The sequence below is a fragment of the Cetorhinus maximus genome, chromosome 12 (assembly GCF_964194155.1).
Source record: "Cetorhinus maximus chromosome 12, sCetMax3.hap1.1, whole genome shotgun sequence".
NCBI classification, from domain to species: domain Eukaryota; kingdom Metazoa; phylum Chordata; class Chondrichthyes; order Lamniformes; family Cetorhinidae; genus Cetorhinus; species Cetorhinus maximus.
Window position 1 is genome coordinate 102,517,769 of NC_135890.1, and position 19,623 is coordinate 102,537,391.

Sequence of the window (19,623 nt, forward strand, 5' to 3'; positions counted from 1 at the left end):
CTGTTGGAGATGACGTGTCCGTAGGAGGTGATGTGTCCGTAGGAGGTGACATCGCTGTAGGAGCTGGCGTCGACGTAGGTCGTGGCGTCGGTGTAGGTGGTGGCGTCGCAGTAGGTGGTGGCGTCTTTGTAGGTGGTGGCGTCGATGTAGGAGGTGGCGTCGGTGTTGGAGGTGGCGTCGGTGTTGGAGGTGGCGTCGGTGTTGGAGGTGGCGTCGCTGTAGGTGGTGGCGTCGCTGCAGGTGGTGGCGTGTCCATAGGAGTTGACGTCGCTGTAGGAGGTGGCGTGTCCGTGAGGAGGTGATGTCGCTGTAGGAGGTGGCATCGGTGTAGGTGGTTGTGTCGCTGTAGGTGACGTCGCTGTAGGTGGTTGTGTCGCAGTAGGAGGTGGCTTCGCTGTTGGAGGTGGTGTCGCTGTAAGAGGTGGCATCGCTGTAGGTGGTGGCGTGTCTGTAGGAGGTGGCATCGCTGTACGTGGTTGTGTCGCTGCAGGTGACGTCGCTGTAGGTGGTTGTGTCGCAGTAGGAGGTGGCTTCGCTGTTGGAGGTGGCGTCGCTGTAGGAGGTGGCTTCGCTGTTGGAGGTGGCGTCGCTGTAGGAGGTGGCGTCGCTGTAGGAGGTGGTGTCTTTGTAGGAGGTAGCATCGCTGTAGGTGGTGGTGTCGCTGTAGCAGGTGGCGTCGCTGTAGGAGGTGGCGTCGCTGTAGGAGGTGGCGTCGCAGTAGGTGGTGGTGTCGCTGTAGTTGGAGGCGTTGCTGTAGGAGGTGTGTCATTGTAGTTGGAGGCGTCACTGCAGGTGGTGGCGTCGCCATAGGTGGTTGTGTCACTGTAGTTGGTGCCGTTGTTGTAGGAGGGGACGCCACTGTAGTTGGTGACGTCATTGTAAGAGGTGGCATTGCTGTAGGTAGTTGTGTCAGTGTAGGTGGTTGTGTCGGTGCAGTTGGTAACATCGTTTCAGGAGGTGGCGTCGCTGTAGGTGGTTCTGTTGCTGTAGTTGGAGGCGTCGCTGTAGGAGGTGGTGGTGCTGTAGGTGGTGCCATCACTGTAGGTGGTGGCTTCACTGTAAGAGTTGGCATCGGATTTGGTGGTGGCGTCGCTGTAGCTGGTGGAGTCGCTGTAGGAGGTGGCGTCACTGTAGGAGGTGGCGTCGCTGTAGGAGGTGGTGTCTTTGTAGGAGGTGGCGTCGCTGTTGGAGATGACGTGTCCGTAGGAGGTGACGTGTCCGTAGGAGGTGACATCGCTGTAGGAGCTAGCGTCGACGTAGGTCGTGGCCTCGGTGTAGGTGGTGGCGTCGCAGTAGGTGGTGGCGTCGATGTAGGAGGTGGCGTCGGTGTTGGAGGTGGCGTCGGTGTTGGAGGTGGCGTCGCTGCAGGTGGTGGCGTGTCCATAGGAGTTGACGTCGCTGTAGGAGGTGGCGTGTCCGTGAGGAGGTGATGTCGCTGTAGGAGGTGGCGTCGGTGTAGGTGGTTGTATCGCTGTAGGTGACGTTGCTGTAGGTGGTTGTGTCGCAGTAGGAGGTGGCTTCGCTGTTGGAGGTGGCGTTGCTGTAAGAGGTGGCATCACTCTAGGTGGTGGCATGTCTGTAGGAGGTGGCGTCGCTGTAGGTGGTGGTGTCGCTGTAGCAGGTGGCGTCGCTGTAGGTGGTGGTGTCGCTGTAGGAGGTGGCATCGCTGTAGGTGGGGTCGTCACTGTAGGAGGTGGAGTCGCTGTTGGAGATGACATGTCCGTAGGAGGTGACGTGTCCGTAGGAGGTGACATCGCTGTAGGAGCTGGCGTCGACGTAGGTCGTGGCGTCGGTGTAGGTGGTGGCGTCGCAGTAGGTGGTGGCGTCGATGTAGGAGGGTGCGTCGGTGTTGGAGGTGGCGTCGGTGTTGGAGGTGGCGTCGCTGCAGGTGGTGGCGTGTCCATAGGAGTTGACGTCGCTGTAGGAGGTGGCGTGTCCGTGAGGAGGTGATGTCGCTGTAGGAGGTGGCGTCGGTGTAGGTGGTTGTATCGCTGTAGGTGACGTTGCTGTAGGTGGTTGTGTTGCAGTAGGAGGTGGCTTCGCTGTTGGAGGTGGCGTCACTGTAAGAGGTGGCATCACTGTAGGTGGTGGCGTGTCTGTAGGAGGTGGCGTCGCTGTACGTGGTTGTGTCGCTGCAGGTGACGTCGCTGTAGGTGGTTGTGTCGCAGTAGGAGGTGGCTTCGCTGTAGGTGGTGGCGTCGCTGTAGGCGGTGGCGTCGCTGTAGGTGGTGGCGTGTCCGTAGGAGGTGGCGTCGCTGTAGGAGGTGGTGTTGCTGTAGGTGGTGGCGTCGCTATAGGTGACGTCGCTGTAGGTGGTTGTGTCGCAGTAGGAGGTGGCTTCGCTGTTGGAGGTGGCGTTGCTGTAAGAGGTGGCATCACTGTAGGTGGTGGCATGTCTGTAGGAGGTGGCGTCGCTGTAGGTGGTGGTGTCGCTGTAGCAGGTGGCGTCGCTGTAGGTGGTGGTGTCGCTGTAGGAGGTGGCATCGCTGTAGGTGGGGTCGTCACTGTAGGAGGTGGAGTCGCTGTTGGAGATGACATGTCCGTAGGAGGTGACGTGTCCGTAGGAGGTGACATCGCTGTAGGAGCTGGCGTCGACGTAGGTCGTGGCGTCGGTGTAGGTGGTGGCGTCGCAGTAGGTGGTGGCGTCGATGTAGGAGGGTGCGTCGGTGTTGGAGGTGGCGTCGGTGTTGGAGGTGGCGTCGCTGCAGGTGGTGGCGTGTCCATAGGAGTTGACGTCGCTGTAGGAGGTGGCGTGTCCGTGAGGAGGTGATGTCACTGTAGGAGGTGGCGTCGGTGTAGGTGGTTGTATCGCTGTAGGTGACGTTGCTGTAGGTGGTTGTGTCGCAGTAGGAGGTGGCTTCGCTGTTGGAGGTGGCGTCGCTGTAGGAGGTGGCGTCGCTGTAGGAGGTGGCGTCGGTGTAGGTGGTTGTGTCGCTGTAGGTGACGTCGCTGTAGGTGGTTGTGTTCTAGTAGGAGGTGGCGTCGCTGTAGGAGGTGGCGTCGCTGTAGTTGGAGGCGTTGCTGCAGGCGGTGGCATCGCCATAGGTGGTTGTGTCATTGTAGGTGGTTGTGTCACTGTAGTTAGTGACGTTGTTGTAGGAGGGGACTTTGCTGTAGTTGGTGATGTCATTGTAAAAGGTGGCATTGCTGTAGGTGGTTGTGTCAGTGTAGGTGGCTGTGTCGGTGCAGTTGGTAACATCGTTTCAGGAGGTGGCGTCGCTGTAGGTGGTTGTGTTGCTGTAGTTGGAGGCGTCATGGTGGTGGTGCTGTAGGTGGTGCCATCACTGTAGGTGGTGGCTTCACTGTAAGAGTTGGCATCGGTGTTGGTGGTGGCATCGCTGTAGCTGGTGGCGTCGCTGTAGGAGGTGGTGTCGCAGTTGGAGGTGGCGTGTCCGTAGGAGGTGATGTCGCTGTAGGCAGTGGTGTCGCTGTAGTTGGTGCGTGTCCGTAGGAGGTGGCGTCGCTGTAGGAGGTGGCGTCGGTGTAGGTGGTGGCGTTTCCGTAAGAGGTGACGTCGCTGTAGGCAGTGGTGTCGCTGTAGTTGGTCCGTGTCCGTAGGAGGTGGCGTTGCTGTAGGAGGTGGCGTCGGTGTAGGTGGTTGTGTCGCTGTAGGTGACGTCGCTGTAGGAGGTGGCATCGCTGTAGGTGGTGGCGTGTCTGTAGGAGGTGATGCCGCTGTAGGAAATGGCATCGGTGTAGGTTGTTGTGTTGCTGTAGGTGATGTCGCTGTAGCTGGTTGTGTCGCAGTAGGAGGTGGCGTCGCTGTAAGAGGTGGCATCGCTGTAGGAGGTGGCGTGCCTGTGGGAGGTGATGTCGCTGTAGGAGGTGGCATCGCTGTAGGTGACGTCGCTGTACTTGGTTGTGTCACTGTAGGTGTTGGAGACGCTGTAGGTGATGGCATCGCTGTAGGAGGTGGTGTCGCTGTACTTGGTTGTGTCGCTGTAGGTGTTGGAGACGCTGTAGGTGGTGGCGTGTCTGTAGGAGGTGATGTCGCTGTATGAGGTGGCGTCGGTGTTGGAGGTGGCGTCAGTGTTGGAGATGGTGGCGGTGTTGGAGGTGGCGTCGCTGTAGGTGGTGATGTCACTGTAGCAGGTGGAGTCGCTGTTGGAGGTGGCATGTCCATAGGAGGTGACGTCGCTGTAAGTGGTGTCATTGCTGTAGGTGGTGGCATTTCCATAGGAGGGGACGTCGCTGTGGGAGTTGGCGTCGGTGTAGGCGGTGGCGTGTCCGTAGGAGGTGGCGTCGCTGTAGGATGTGGCATTGGTGTAGGAGGTGGCGTCACTATTGGAGGTGGCGTCGCTGTAGGTGGTGGCGTCGCTGTAGGTGGTGGCGTGTCTGTAGGAGGTGGCGTGTCTGTAGGAAGTGATGTCGCTGTTGGTGGTGGCGTCGGTGTAGGTGGTGGCGTCGCTGTAGGTGGTGGCGTGTCTGTAGGAGGTGGCGTGTCTGTAGGTGGTGGCGTGTCTGTAGGAGGTGGTGTCGCTGTAGGAGGTGGCATTGCTGTAGGTGACATCGCTGTAGGTGGTTGTGTTGCAGTAGGAGGTGGCGTCGCTGTAGGTGGCATCGCTGTACTTGGTTGTATCGCTGTAGGTGTTGGAGACGCTGTAGGTGATGGCATCGCTGTAGGAGGTGGTGTCGCTGTACTTGGTTGTGTCGCAGTAGGTGACGTCGCTGTAGCTGGTGGCATCGCTGAAGGTGGTGGCGTCGCTGTAGGAGGTGATGTCGCTGTAGGAGGTGGCGTCGTGTAGGTGGTTGTGTTGCTGTAGGTGACGTCGCCGTAGGAGGTGGCGTTGCTGTAGGTGGTGGCGTCGTTGTAGGTGGTGGCTTCGCTGTAGGTGGTTGTGTCGCTGTAGGTGGTTGTGTTGCTGTAGGTGTTGGAGATGCTATAGGTGGTGACATCACTGTTGGAGGTGGCTTCGCTGTTGGTGGTGGCATCGCTGTAGGTGGTGGCGTCGCTGTTGGAGGTGTCATCTCTGTAGGAGCAGGCGTAGCTGTAGGAGTTGGCGTTGCTGTATGAGGTGATGTCGCTGTAGGAGGTGGCGTCGTGTAGGTGGTTATGTTGCTGTAGGTGACGTCGCTGTAGGAGGTGGCGTTGCTGTAGGTGGTGGCGTCGTTGTAGGTGGTTGTGTCGCTGTAGGTGACGTTGCTGTAGGTGGTTGTGTTGCTGTAGGTGTTGGAGACGCTGTAGGTGATGGCAGCGCTGTAGGAGGTGGTGTCATTGTACTTGGTTGTGTCGCTGTAGGTATTGGATATGCTGTAGGTGGTGACATCACTGTTGGATGTGGCGTCGGTGTTGGAGGTGGCGTCACTGTAGGTGCTGGCGTTGCTGTAGGAGGTGGCGTCGGTGTTGGAGGTGGCGGCGGTGTTGGAGGTGGCGGCAGTGTTGGAGGTGGCGTCGGTGTTGGAGGTGGCGGCGGTGTTGGAGGTGGCGGCGGTGTTGGAGGTGGCGTGTCTGTAGGAGGTGGCGTCGGTGTTGGAGGTGGCGGCGGTGTTGGAGGTGGCGTCGCTGTAGGTGGTGATGTCGCTGTAGCAGGTGGAGTCGCTGTTGGAGGTGGCATGTGCATAGGAGGTGACGTCGCTGTAAGTGGTGTCATCGCTGTAGGTGATGGCAGCGCTGTAGGAGGTGGTGTCATTGTACTTGGTTGTGTCGCTGTAGGTATTGGATATGCTGTAGGTGGTGACATCACTGTTGGATGTGGCGTCGGTGTTGGAGGTGGCGTCACTGTAGGTGCTGGCGTTGCTGTAGGAGGTGGCGTCGGTGTTGGAGGTGGCGGCGGTGTTGGAGGTGGCGGCAGTGTTGGAGGTGGCGTCGGTGTTGGAGGTGGCGGCGGTGTTGGAGGTGGCGGCGGTGTTGGAGGTGGCGTGTCTGTAGGAGGTGGCGTCGGTGTTGGAGGTGGCGGCGGTGTTGGAGGTGGCGTCGCTGTAGGTGGTGATGTCGCTGTAGCAGGTGGAGTCGCTGTTGGAGGTGGCATGTGCATAGGAGGTGACGTCGCTGTAAGTGGTGTCATCGCTGTAGGTGGTGGCATTTCCGTAGGAGGTGGCGTCGGTGTAGGTGGTTGTGTTGCTGTAGGTGAAGTTGCTGTAGGAGGTGGCGTTGCTGTAGGTGGTGGCGTCGTTGTAGGTGGTTGTGTCGCTGTAGGTGACGTCGCTGTAGGAGGTGGCGTTGCTGTAGGTGGTGGCTTCGCTGTAGGTGGTTGTGTTGCTGTAGGTGACGTCGCTGTAGGTGGTTGTGTCCTAGTAGGAGGTGGTGACGCTGTTGGAGGTGGCGTCGCTGTAGGTGGTTGTGTCGCAGTAGGAGGTGGCGACGCTGTTGGAGGTGGCATCACTGTAGGTGACGTCGCTGTAGTTGGTTGTGTCACTGTAGGTGTTGGAGACGCTTTAGGTTATGGCAGCGCGGTAGGAGGTGGTGTCTTTGTAGGAGGTAGTGTCGCTGTAGGAGGTGGCGTCGTGTAGGTGGTTGTGTTGCTGTAGATGACGTCGCTGTAGGCGGTTGTGTCCTAGTAGGAGGTGGTGACGCTGTTGGAGGTGGCGTCGCTGTAGGTGGTTGTGTCGCAGTAGGAGGTGGCGACGCTGTTGGAGGTGGCATCACTGTAGGTGACGTCGCTGTAGTTGGAGGCGTCGCTGCAGGTGGTGGCGTCGCCATAGGTGTCACAGTAGGTGGTTGTGTCACTGTAGCTGGTTACTTGTTGTAGGAGGGGACGTCACTGTAGTTCGTGATGTCATTGTAAGAGGTGGCATCGCTGTAGGTGGTTGTGTCAGTGCAGTTGGTAACCTCGTTTCAGGAGGTGGTGTCGCTGTAGGAGGTGGCGTCGCTGTAGGAGGTGGCGTCGCTGTAGGTGGTGGCGTCGCTGTAGGAGGTGGCGTCGCTGTAGGAGGTGGCGTCGCTGTAGCTGGTGGCGTCGGTGTTGGAGGTGACGTTGGTGTTGGAGGTGGCGTCGCTGTAGGAGATGGAGTCGCTGTTGGAGGTGGTGTGTCCGTAGGAGGTGACATCGCTGTAGGTGGTGGCATCGGTGTAGGTGGCTGTGTCGCTGTAGGTGACGCCGCTGTAGGTGGTTGTGTCGCTGTAGGTGGCTGTCATAGTAGGAGGTGGCGTTGCTGCAGGAGGTGGCGTCACTGTAGGAGGTGACGTCGCTGTAGGAGATGGCGTCGCTGTAAGTGACATTGCTGTAGTTGGTTGTGTCGCTGTAGGTGTTAGAGATGCTGTAGGTGATGGCATCGCTGTAGGAGGTAGCGCCGCTGTGGGAGGTGGCGTCGCTGTACTTGGTTGTGTTGCTGTAGGTATTAGACATGCTGTAGGTGGTGGCATCACTGTTGGAGGTGGCGTCACTGTAGGAGATGGCATTGCTGTTGGAGGTGGTGTCACTGTAGGTGCTAGCGTCGCTGTAGGAGGTGGCATCACTGTAGGAGGTGGCGTTGGTGTTGGAGGTGCCGTTGGTGTTGGAGATGGCGTCGGTGTTGGAGGTGGCGTCGGTGTAGGTGGTTGTGTCGCTGTAGGTGGTGGCGTGTCTGTAGGAGGTGGCATTGCTGTATGAGGTGGCGTCGGTGTAGGTGGTTGTGTCGCTGTAGGTGGTGGCGTCGGCGGAGGTGTTTGTGTTGCTGTAGGTGACGTCGCTGTAGGTGGTTATGTCACTGTAGGTGTTGGAGACGCTGTAGGTGATGGCATCGCTGTAGGAGGTGGCGTCGCTGTACTTGGTTATGTCGCTGTAGGTGTTGGAGATGCTGTAGGTGATGGCATTGCTGTAGGAGGTGGCGTCGCTGTACTTGGTTGTGTCGCAGTAGGTGATGTCGCTGTAGGTGGTGGCGTCGCTGTAGGTGGTGGCGTCGCTGTAGGTGGTGGCGTCTCTGTAGGAGGTGATGTCGCTGTAGGAGGTGGCGTCGTGTAGGTGGTTGTGTTGCTGTAGATGACGTCGCTGTAGGCAGTTGTGTCGCTGTAAGAGGTGGCGTCGCTGTAGGAGGTGGCATCGCTGTAGGTGACGTCGCTGTAGTTGGTTGTGTCACTGTAGGTGTTGGAGACGCTTTAGGTTATGGCAGCGCGGTAGGAGGTGGTGTCTTTGTAGGAGGTGGCGTCGCTGTAGGAGGTGGCGTCGCTGTACTTGGTTGTGTCGCTGTAGGTATTGGACATGCTGTAGGTGGTGACATCACTGTTGGAGGTGGCGTCGCTGTTGGACGTGGCGTCGCTGTAGGAGGTGGCGTCGCTGCAGGTGCTAGCGTCGCTGTAGGAGGTGGCGTCGCTGTAGGAGGTGGCGTTGGTGTTGGAGGTGGCGTCGGTGTTGGAGGTGGCGTCGCTGTAGGTGGTGGCATCCCTGTAGGAGGTGGCGTTGGTGTTGAAGGTGGCGTCGGTGTTGGAGGTGGCGTCGCTGTAGGTGGTGATGTTGCTGTAGCAGGTGGAGTCGCTGTTGGAGGTGGCGTGTCCGTAGGAGGTGACGTCGCTATAGGAGTTGGCGTCGGTGTAGGTGGTGGCGTCGCTGTAGGTGGTGGCGTGTCCGTAGGAGGTGATGTCGCTGTAGGAGGTGGCGTCGGTGTAGGTGGTTGTGTCACTGTAGGTGACATCGCTGTAGGTGGTTGTGTCGCAGTAGGAGGTGGCGTCGCTGTTGGAGGTGACGTCGTGTAGGTGGTTGTGTTGCTGTAGGTGACATCGCTGTTGGCGCTTGTGTCGCAGTAGGAGGTGGCATCGCTGTAGGTGATGTCGCTGTAGTTGGTTGTGTCGCTGTAGGTGTTGGAGACGCTGTAGGTGATGGCAGCGTTGTAGGAGGTGACGTCGCTGTACTTGGTTGTGTCGCTGTAGGTATTGGACATGCTGTAGGTGGTGACATCACTGTTGGAGGTGGTGTCGCTGTTGGAGGTGGCGTCGCTGTAGGAGGTGGCGTCGCTGTAGGTGCTAGCATCACTGTAGTTGGTGGCATCGCTGTAGGAGGTGGCATCCCTGTAGGAGGTGGCGTTGGTGTTGGAGGTGGCATTGGTGTTGGAGGTGGCATCGGTGTTGCAGGTGGCATCGGTGTTGCAGGTGGCGTCACTGTAGGTGCTGGCGTTGCTGTAGGAGGTGGCGTCGCCGTAGGAGGTGGTGTCGCACTTGTAGGTGGCATTGCCGTTGGAGGTGTCATCGCTGTTGGAGGTGGTGTTGCTGTAGGAGGTCGTGTCGCTGTAGGAGGTGGCATCGGTGTTGGTGGTTGAGGTGCTGTAGGTGGTGGCTTCACTGTAGGAGGTGATGTCGCTGTGGGAGGTGGCATCGGTATTGGTGGTGGTGACGCTGTAGGTGGTGGTGTCCCTGTAGTTGGAGGCGTCGCTGTAGTTGGAGACGTTGCTGCAGGTGGTGGCGTAGCCATAGGTGGTTGTGTTGCTTTAGTTGGTGACGTCGCTGCAGATGGTGACGTCATTGCAGGAGGTGGCGTCGCTGTAGGTGGTTGTGACCCTGCAGGTGGTTGTGACGTTGTTGGTGATGGCGTCGCAGTAATTGGAGGCGTCGCTGTAGGAGGTGGCGTTGCTGTAGTAGGTGGCGCCTCTGTAGGAGGTGGAGTCGCTGTAGGAGATGGCATCGCTGTAGGTGGAGGCGTCGCTGTAGAAGGTGGCATCTCTGTAGTAGGTGGCGTCATGGTTGGTGGTGGCGTTGCAAGTGTTGGAGGTGCCACTGTAGGAGTTGGGGTCGCTGTAGGAGGTGGTGTCGGTGTAGGAAGTGGTGTCTTTGTAGGAGGAGGCGTCGTTGTAGGAGGTGGTGTCGCTGTAGGAGGTGGTGTCGCTATTGGTGGTGGCATCGCTGTAGGCGGTGGGGTCGTTGTAGGAGGTGGAGTTGCTGTAGGTGGTGGTGTCGCTGTAGGAGGTGGCGTAGCCATAGGTGGTTGTGTTGCTTTAGTTGGTGACGTCGCTGCAGATGGTGACGTCATTGCAGGAGGTGGCGTCGCTGTAGGTGGTTGTGACCCTGCAGGTGGTTGTGACGTTGTTGGTGATGGCGTCGCAGTAATTGGAGGCGTCGCTGTAGGAGGTGGCGTTGCTGTTGGAGGTGGTATCAGTGTACGTGATGTCATTGTAGGTGGTGGCGTCGCTGTAGGAGGTGCCGTCGTTGGTGGTGATGTCGCTGTGGGAGGTGGCGTTGCTGTAGGTGGTGGCGTCGCTGTAGGTGGTGGCGTCGCTGTAGGAGGTGGTATTGGTGTAAGTGATGTCATTGTAGGTGGTTGTGTCACTGTAGGTGTTGGTGGTGGCGTCGCTGTAGGAGGTACCATTGCTGTTGGCGGCGATGTCGCTGTAGGAGGTGGCATCGGTGTAGCTGGTGGCATCGCTGTAGGAGATGGTGTCACTGTTGGTGGTGGCGTCATTGTAGGAGGTGGCATCACTGTTGGTGGCGATGTCACTGCAGGAGGTGGCGTCGGTGTAGGAGGTGGCGTCACTGTTGTTGGTGGCGTCGCTGTAGGAGGTGGCGTCACTTGGTGGTGGCATCTCTGTTGGAGGTGGCATCAGTGTTGGTGGTGGCATCTCTGTTGGAGGTGGCGTCAGTGTTGGTGGTGGCATCGCTGTAGGTGGTGGCGTCGCTGTAGGAGGTGGCATCACTGTTGGAGGTGGCATCTCTGTTGGAGGTGGCGTCGCTGTTGGTGGTGGCGTCAATGTAGGGGATGGCGTTGCAGTAGTTGAAGGTGCCACTGTTGGAGTTGGGGTCGCTGTAGGAGGTGGCACCGCTGTAGGTGGTGGCGTCGCTGTAGGAGGTGGCGCCGCTGTAGGTGGTGGCATCGCTGTAGGAGGTGGTGTCGCTGTAGGAGATGGCGTCGCTGTAGGAGGTGGCGTCGCTGTAGGAGGTGGCGCCGCTGTAGGAGGTGGTGTCGCTGTAGGAGATGGCGTCGCTGTAGGAGGGGGTGTCGCTGTAGGTGGTTGCGTCGCTGTTTGTGGTGGCGTTGCTGTAGGAGTTGGCGTCACTGTAGTAGGTGGTGTCGCTGTTGGTGGTGCCGTTGCTGTAGCAGGTGGTGTCGCTGTAGGTGGTTGTGACGCTGCAGGTGGTTGTGACACTGTAGGGGTTGGCATCGCTGTAGAAGGTGGCGTCGCTATAGGAGATGGCATCGCTGAAGGAGGTGGCGTCGTTGTAGGAGGAGGCGTCATTGTAGGAGGGGGCGTCGCTGTAGTTGGAGGTATTTCTATAGGTTGTGGCGTCGCTGTCGGTGGCAGTGTCACTAGGTAGCTGTGTCGCTGTTGTTGGTTACGTCGCTGTAGGAGGTGGCGTCGCTGTAGGAGGTGGCGTCGCTGTAGGAGTTGGCGCATCTGTAGGAGGTGGCGTCGCTGCAGTTGGAGGCATCGCTATAGGTTGTGGTTTCGCTGTCAGTGGCTGTGTCACTGTAGGTGGCTGAGTCGCTGTAGTTGTTTATGTCTCTGTAGGAGGTGACGTTGCTGTAGGTGGCTGTGACGCTGTCGGTGGTGACATCGCTGTTGGTGGTGGCTTCGCTGTTGGTGGTGGCATCGCTGTAGGTGGTGGTGTCACTGTTGGAGGTGTCATCTCTGTAGGAGCAGGCGTAGCTGTAGGAGTTGGCGTTGCTGTAGTAGGTGGCGCCTCTGTAGGAGGTGGAGTCGCTATCGGAGATGGCATCGCTGTAGGTGGAGGCGTCGCTGTAGAAGGTGGCATCTCTGTAGTAGGTGGCGTCACTGTTGGTGGTGGCGTCGCAAGAGTTGGAGGTGCCACTGTAGGAGTTGGGGTCACATTAGGAGGTGTCGTTGCTGTAGGAGTAGGCGTCGCAGTAGGAGGTGGTGTCGCTGTAGGCGGTGGTGTCGCTGTTGGTGGCGGCATCGCTGTAGGAGGTGGCGTCGTTGTAGGAGGTGGGGTTGCTGTAGGTGGTGGTGTCGCTGTAGGAGGTGGCGTCGCTGTAGGAGGTGGCGTCGCTGTAGGAGGTGGGGTTGCTGTAGGTGGTGGTGTCGCTGTAGGAGGTGGCGTCGCTGTAGGAGGTGGCGTCGCTGTAGGTGGTTGTGACGCTGTAGGGCGTGGCGTCGCTGTAGGAGGTGGTATTGGTGTAGGTGACGTCATTGTAGGTGGTTGTGTCGCTGTAGGTGTTGGTGGTGCCGTCGCTGTAGGAGGTGCCATTGCTGTTGGCGGTGATGTTGCTGTAGGAGGTGGCGTCGGTGTAGGTGGTGGCGTCGCTGTATAAGATGGCGTCGCTGTAGGAGGTGGTGTCGCTGTAGGAGACGGCGTCGCTGTAGGAGGTGGCGTCGCTGTATAAGATGGCGTCGCTGTAGGAGGTGGCGTCGCTGTTTGTGGTGGCGTTGCTGTAGGAGTTGGCGTCACTGTAGGAGGTGGTGTCACTGTTGGTGGTGGCGTTGCTGTAGCAGGTGGTGTCGCTGTAGGTGGTTGTGACGCTGCAGGTGGTTGTGACGCTGTAGAGGATGGCGTCGCTGTTGGAGGTGGCGTCGCTATAGCTGGTTCTGTCGCTGTAGGAGGTGGTGCCGCTTTAGGTGGTTCTGTCGCTGTAGGAGTTGGCGTCACTGAAGGAGATGGCGCCGCTGTTGGTGGTGGCGTTGCTGTAGCAGGTGGTGTCGCTATAGGAGGTGGCATCGCTGAAGGAGGTGGCATCGTTGTAGGAGGTGGCGTCATTGTAGGAGGGGGCGTCGCTGTAGTTGGAGGTATTGCTATAGGTTGTGGCGTCGCTGTCGGTGGCAGTGTCACTGTAGGTAGCTGTGTTGCTGTTGTTGGTTACGTCACTATAGGAGGTGGCGTTGCTGAAGGAGGTGGCGTCGCTTTAAGAGGTCACGTAGCTGTAGGAGCTGGCGACGCTGTTGGTGGTGGCGGCGCAGTAGGAGGTGGCATCGTGATAGTTGGAGGTGTTGCTGTAGGTGGTGGCGTCACTGTGGTTGGTGATGACGTTGTAGGAGGGGGCGTCGCTGTAGCTGGAGGTGTCGCTGTAGGTGGTGGCGTCGCTGTAGGTGTTGGCGTCGCTGTAGTTGGTGGCGTCGCTGTTGGTGGTGGCATCACTGTAGGAGCTGGTGTCACTGTAGGGGGTGGTGCCTCTATAGGTGGTGGCGTCACTGTAGGAGGTGGCGTCGCTGTAGTTGGTGGCGTCACTGTTGGTGGTGGCATCACTGTAGGAGCTGGCGTCACTGTTGGTGGTGGTGCCTCTATAGGTGGTGGCGTCACTGTAGGAGGTGGCGTCGCTGTAGTTGGTGGCGTCGCTGTTGGTGGTGGCATCACTGTAGGAGCTGGTGTCACTGTAGGGGGTGGTGCCTCTATAGGTGGTGGCGTCACTGTAGGAGGTGGCGTCGCTGTTGGTGGTGGCATCGCTGTTGGTGGTGGCATCACTGTAGGAGCTGGCATCACTGTTGGTGGTGGTGCCACTGTAGGAGGTGGCGTCTTTGTAGGAGGTGTTGTCACTGTAGGAGGTGTTGTCGCTGTAGGGGTTGGCGCATCTGTAGGAGGGGACGTCGCTGTAGGAGTTGGCGCATCTGTAGGAGTTGGCGCATCTGTAGGAGGTGGCGTCGCTGTAGGAGGTGGCGTCGCTGTAGGAGGTGGCGTTGCTGTCAGTGGCTGTGTCACTGTAGGTGGCTGAGTCGCTGTAGTTGTTTATGTCTCTGTAGGAGGTGACGTTGCTGTAGGTGGCTGTGACGCTGTCGGTGGTGACATCGCTGTTGGTGGTGGCTTCGCTGTTGGTGGTGGCATCGCTGTAGGTGGTGGCATCGCTGTTGGAGGTGTCATCTCTGTAGGAGCAGGCGTAGCTGTAGGAGTTGGCGTTGCTGTAGTAGGTGGCGCCTCTGTAGGAGGTGGAGTCGCTATCGGAGATGGCATCGCTGTAGGTGGAGGCGTCGCTGTAGAAGGTGGCATCTCTGTAGTAGGTGGCGTCACTGTTGGTGGTGGCGTCGCAAGAGTTGGAGGTGCCACTGTAGGAGTTGGGGTTGCATTAGGAGGTGTCGTTGCTGTAGGAGTAGGCGTCGCAGTAGGAGGTGGTGTCGCTGTAGGCGGTGGTGTCGCTGTTGGTGGCGGCATCGCTGTAGGAGGTGGCGTCGTTGTAGGAGGTGGGGTTGCTGTAGGTGGTGGTGTCGCTGTAGGAGGTGGCGTCGCTGTAGGAGGTGGCGTCGCTGTAGGGCGTGGCGTCGCTGTAGGAGGTGGTATTGGTGTAGGTGACATCATTGTAGGTGGTTGTGTCGCTGTAGGTGTTGGTGGTGCCGTCGCTGTAGGAGGTGCCATTGCTGTTGGCGGTGATGTTGCTGTAGGAGGTGGCGTCGGTGTAGGTGGTGGCGTCGCTGTATAAGATGGCGTCGCTGTAGGAGGTGGTGTCGCTGTAGGAGACGGCGTCGCTGTAGGAGGTGGCGTCGCTGTATAAGATGGCGTCGCTGTAGGAGGTGGCGTTGCTGTTTGTGGTGGCATTGCTGTAGGAGTTGGCGTCACTGTAGGAGGTGGTGTCGCTGTTGGTGGTGGCGTTGCTGTAGCAGGTGGTGTCGCTGTAGGTGGTTGTGACGCTGCAGGTGGTTGTGACGCTGTAGAGGATGGCGTCGCTGTTGGAGGTGGCGTCGCTATAGCTGGTTCTGTCGCTGTAGGAGGTGGTGCCGCTTTAGGTGGTTCTGTCGCTGTAGGAGTTGGCGTCACTGAAGGAGATGGCGCCGCTGTTGGTGGTGGCGTTGCTGTAGCAGGTGGTGTCGCTATAGGAGGTGGCATCGCTGAAGGAGGTGGCATCGTTGTAGGAGGTGGCGTCATTGTAGGAGGGGGCGTCGCTGTAGTTGGAGGTATTGCTATAGGTTGTGGCGTCGCTGTCGGTGGCAGTGTCACTGTAGGTAGCTGTGTCGCTGTTGTTGGTTACGTCGCTATAGGAGGTGGCGTTGCTGAAGGAGGTGGCGTCGCTTTAAGAGGTCACGTAGCTGTAGGAGCTGGCGACGCTGTTGGTGGTGGCGGCGCAGTAGGAGGTGGCATCGTGATAGTTGGAGGTGTTGCTGTAGGTGGTGGCGTCACTGTGGTTGGTGATGACGTTGTAGGAGGGGGCGTCGCTGTAGTTGGAGGTGTCACTGTAGGTGGTGGCGTCGCTGTAGGTGGTGGCGTCGCTGTAGATGGTGGCGTCGCTGTAGATGGTGGCGTCGCTGTTGGTGGTGGTGCCTCTATAGGTGGTGGTGTCACTGTAGGAGGTGGCGTCGCTGTAGTTGGTGGTATTGCTATAGGTTGTGGCGTCGCTGTCGGTGGCAGTGTCACTGTAGGTAGCTGTGTCGCTGTTGTTGGTTACGTCACTATAGGAGGTGGCGTTGCTGAAGGAGGTGGCGTCGCTTTAAGAGGTCACGTAGCTGTAGGAGCTGGCGACGCTGTTGGTGGTGGCGGCGCAGTAGGAGGTGGCATCGTGATAGTTGGAGGTGTTGCTGTAGGTGGTGGCGTCACTGTGGTTGGTGATGACGTTGTAGGAGGGGGCGTCGCTGTAGTTGGAGGTGTCACTGTAGGTGGTGGCGTCGCTGTAGGTGGTGGCGTCGCTGTAGATGGTGGCGTCGCTGTAGATGGTGGCGTCGCTGTTGGTGGTGGTGCCTCTATAGGTGGTGGTGTCACTGTAGGAGGTGGCGTCGCTGTAGTTGGTGGCATCGCTGTTGGTGGTGGCATCACTGTAGGAGCTGGCGTCACTGTAGGGGGTGGTGCCTCTATAGGTGGTGGCGTCACTGTAGGAGGTGGCGTCGCTGTTGGTGGTGGCATCGCTGTTGGTGGTGGCATCACTGTAGGAGCTGGCGTCACTGTAGGTGGTGGCGTCACTGTAGGAGGTGGCGTCGCTGTAGTTTGTGGCGTCGCTGTTGGTGGTGGCATCACTGTAGGAGCTGGCGTCACTGTAGGGGGTGGCGTCTTTGTAGGAGGTGTTGTCACTGTAGGAGGTGTTGTCGCTGTAGGGATTGGCGCATCTGTAGGAGGGGACGTCGCTGTAGGAGTTGGCGCATCTGTAGGAGGTGGCATCGCTGTAGGAGGTGGCGTCGCTGTAGGAGGTGGCGTCGCTGTAGGAGGTGGCGTCGTTGCAGTTGGAGGCATCGCTATAGGTTGTGGTTTCGCTGTCAGTGGCTGTGTCACTGTAGGTGGCTGAGTCGCTGTAGTTGGTTATGTCTCTGTAGGAGGTGACTTTGCTGTACGTGGCTGTGACGCTGTCGGTGGTGACATCGCTGTTGGTGGTGGATTTGCTGTTGGTGGTGGCGTCGCTGTAGGTGGTGGCGTCGCTGTAGGTGGTGGCGTCACTGTTGGAGGTGTCATCTCTGTAGGAGCAGGCGTAGCTGTAGGAGTTGGCATTGCTGTAGTAGGTGGCGCCTCTGTAGGAGGTGGAGTCGCTGTAGGAGATGGCATCGCTGTAGGTGGAGGCGTCGCTGTAGAAGGTGGCATCTCTGTAGTAGGTGGCGTCATGGTTGGTGGTGGCGTTGCAAGTGTTGGAGGTGCCACTGTAGGAGTTGGGGTCGCTGTAGGAGGTGGTGTCGGTGTAGGAAGTGGTGTCTTTGTAGGAGGAGGCGTCGTTGTAGGAGGTGGTGTCGCTGTAGGAGGTGGTGTCGCTATTGGTGGTGGCATCGCTGTAGGCGGTGGGGTCGTTGTAGGAGGTGGAGTTGCTGTAGGTGGTGGTGTCGCTGTAGGAGGTGGCGTAGCCATAGGTGGTTGTGTTGCTTTAGTTGGTGACGTCGCTGCAGATGGTGACGTCATTGCAGGAGGTGGCGTCGCTGTAGGTGGTTGTGACCCTGCAGGTGGTTGTGACGTTGTTGGTGATGGCGTCGCAGTAATTGGAGGCGTCGCTGTAGGAGGTGGCGTTGCTGTTGGAGGTGGTATCAGTGTACGTGATGTCATTGTAGGTGGTGGCGTCGCTGTAGGAGGTGCCGTCGTTGGTGGTGATGTCGCTGTGGGAGGTGGCGTTGCTGTAGGTGGTGGCGTCGCTGTAGGTGGTGGCGTCGCTGTAGGAGGTGGTATTGGTGTAAGTGATGTCATTGTAGGTGGTTGTGTCACTGTAGGTGTTGGTGGTGGCGTCGCTGTAGGAGGTACCATTGCTGTTGGCGGCGATGTCGCTGTAGGAGGTGGCATCGGTGTAGCTGGTGGCATCGCTGTAGGAGATGGTGTCACTGTTGGTGGTGGCGTCATTGTAGGAGGTGGCATCACTGTTGGTGGCGATGTCACTGCAGGAGGTGGCGTCGGTGTAGGAGGTGGCGTCACTGTTGTTGGTGGCGTCGCTGTAGGAGGTGGCGTCACTTGGTGGTGGCATCTCTGTTGGAGGTGGCATCAGTGTTGGTGGTGGCATCTCTGTTGGAGGTGGCGTCAGTGTTGGTGGTGGCATCGCTGTAGGTGGTGGCGTCGCTGTAGGAGGTGGCATCACTGTTGGAGGTGGCATCTCTGTTGGAGGTGGCGTCGCTGTTGGTGGTGGCGTCAATGTAGGGGATGGCGTTGCAGTAGTTGAAGGTGCCACTGTTGGAGTTGGGGTCGCTGTAGGAGGTGGCACCGCTGTAGGTGGTGGCGTCGCTGTAGGAGGTGGCGCCGCTGTAGGTGGTGGCATCGCTGTAGGAGGTGGTGTCGCTGTAGGAGATGGCGTCGCTGTAGGAGGTGGCGTCGCTGTAGGAGGTGGCGCCGCTGTAGGAGGTGGTGTCGCTGTAGGAGATGGCGTCGCTGTAGGAGGGGGTGTCGCTGTAGGTGGTTGCGTCGCTGTTTGTGGTGGCGTTGCTGTAGGAGTTGGCGTCACTGTAGTAGGTGGTGTCGCTGTTGGTGGTGCCGTTGCTGTAGCAGGTGGTGTCGCTGTAGGTGGTTGTGACGCTGCAGGTGGTTGTGACACTGTAGGGGTTGGCATCGCTGTAGAAGGTGGCGTCGCTATAGGAGATGGCATCGCTGAAGGAGGTGGCGTCGTTGTAGGAGGAGGCGTCATTGTAGGAGGGGGCGTCGCTGTAGTTGGAGGTATTTCTATAGGTTGTGGCGTCGCTGTCGGTGGCAGTGTCACTAGGTAGCTGTGTCGCTGTTGTTGGTTACGTCGCTGTAGGAGGTGGCGTCGCTGTAGGAGGTGGCGTCGCTGTAGGAGTTGGCGCATCTGTAGGAGGTGGCGTCGCTGCAGTTGGAGGCATCGCTATAGGTTGTGGTTTCGCTGTCAGTGGCTGTGTCACTGTAGGTGGCTGAGTCGCTGTAGTTGTTTATGTCTCTGTAGGAGGTGACGTTGCTGTAGGTGGCTGTGACGCTGTCGGTGGTGACATCGCTGTTGGTGGTGGCTTCGCTGTTGGTGGTGGCATCGCTGTAGGTGGTGGTGTCACTGTTGGAGGTGTCATCTCTGTAGGAGCAGGCGTAGCTGTAGGAGTTGGCGTTGCTGTAGTAGGTGGCGCCTCTGTAGGAGGTGGAGTCGCTATCGGAGATGGCATCGCTGTAGGTGGAGGCGTCGCTGTAGAAGGTGGCATCTCTGTAGTAGGTGGCGTCACTGTTGGTGGTGGCGTCGCAAGAGTTGGAGGTGCCACTGTAGGAGTTGGGGTCACATTAGGAGGTGTCGTTGCTGTAGGAGTAGGCGTCGCAGTAGGAGGTGGTGTCGCTGTAGGCGGTGGTGTCGCTGTTGGTGGCGGCATCGCTGTAGGAGGTGGCGTCGTTGTAGGAGGTGGGGTTGCTGTAGGTGGTGGTGTCGCTGTAGGAGGTGGCGTCGCTGTAGGAGGTGGCGTCGCTGTAGGAGGTGGGGTTGCTGTAGGTGGTGGTGTCGCTGTAGGAGGTGGCGTCGCTGTAGGAGGTGGCGTCGCTGTAGGTGGTTGTGACGCTGTAGGGCGTGGCGTCGCTGTAGGAGGTGGTATTGGTGTAGGTGACGTCATTGTAGGTGGTTGTGTCGCTGTAGGTGTTGGTGGTGCCGTCGCTGTAGGAGGTGCCATTGCTGTTGGCGGTGATGTTGCTGTAGGAGGTGGCGTCGGTGTAGGTGGTGGCGTCGCTGTATAAGATGGCGTCGCTGTAGGAGGTGGTGTCGCTGTAGGAGACGGCGTCGCTGTAGGAGGTGGCGTCGCTGTATAAGATGGCGTCGCTGTAGGAGGTGGCGTCGCTGTTTGTGGTGGCGTTGCTGTAGGAGTTGGCGTCACTGTAGGAGGTGGTGTCACTGTTGGTGGTGGCGTTGCTGTAGCAGGTGGTGTCGCTGTAGGTGGTTGTGACGCTGCAGGTGGTTGTGACGCTGTAGAGGATGGCGTCGCTGTTGGAGGTGGCGTCGCTATAGCTGGTTCTGTCGCTGTAGGAGGTGGTGCCGCTTTAGGTGGTTCTGTCGCTGTAGGAGTTGGCGTCACTGAAGGAGATGGCGCCGCTGTTGGTGGTGGCGTTGCTGTAGCAGGTGGTGTCGCTATAGGAGGTGGCATCGCTGAAGGAGGTGGCATCGTTGTAGGAGGTGGCGTCATTGTAGGAGGGGGCGTCGCTGTAGTTGGAGGTATTGCTATAGGTTGTGGCGTCGCTGTCGGTGGCAGTGTCACTGTAGGTAGCTGTGTTGCTGTTGTTGGTTACGTCACTATAGGAGGTGGCGTTGCTGAAGGAGGTGGCGTCGCTTTAAGAGGTCACGTAGCTGTAGGAGCTGGCGACGCTGTTGGTGGTGGCGGCGCAGTAGGAGGTGGCATCGTGATAGTTGGAGGTGTTGCTGTAGGTGGTGGCGTCACTGTGGTTGGTGATGACGTTGTAGGAGGGGGCGTCGCTGTAGCTGGAGGTGTCGCTGTAGGTGGTGGCGTCGCTGTAGGTGGTGGCGTCGCTGTAGTTGGTGGCGT

General features: G+C 58.9%; 1 protein-coding gene across 1 annotated transcript in view; it reads left to right on the top strand.

Annotated features, from left to right (window-relative positions):
• scarf2 (scavenger receptor class F, member 2) overlaps positions 1–19,623 on the top strand; it is a 115,709-nt gene that overhangs the window by 24,660 nt on the left and 71,426 nt on the right. The window lies entirely within an intron of this gene.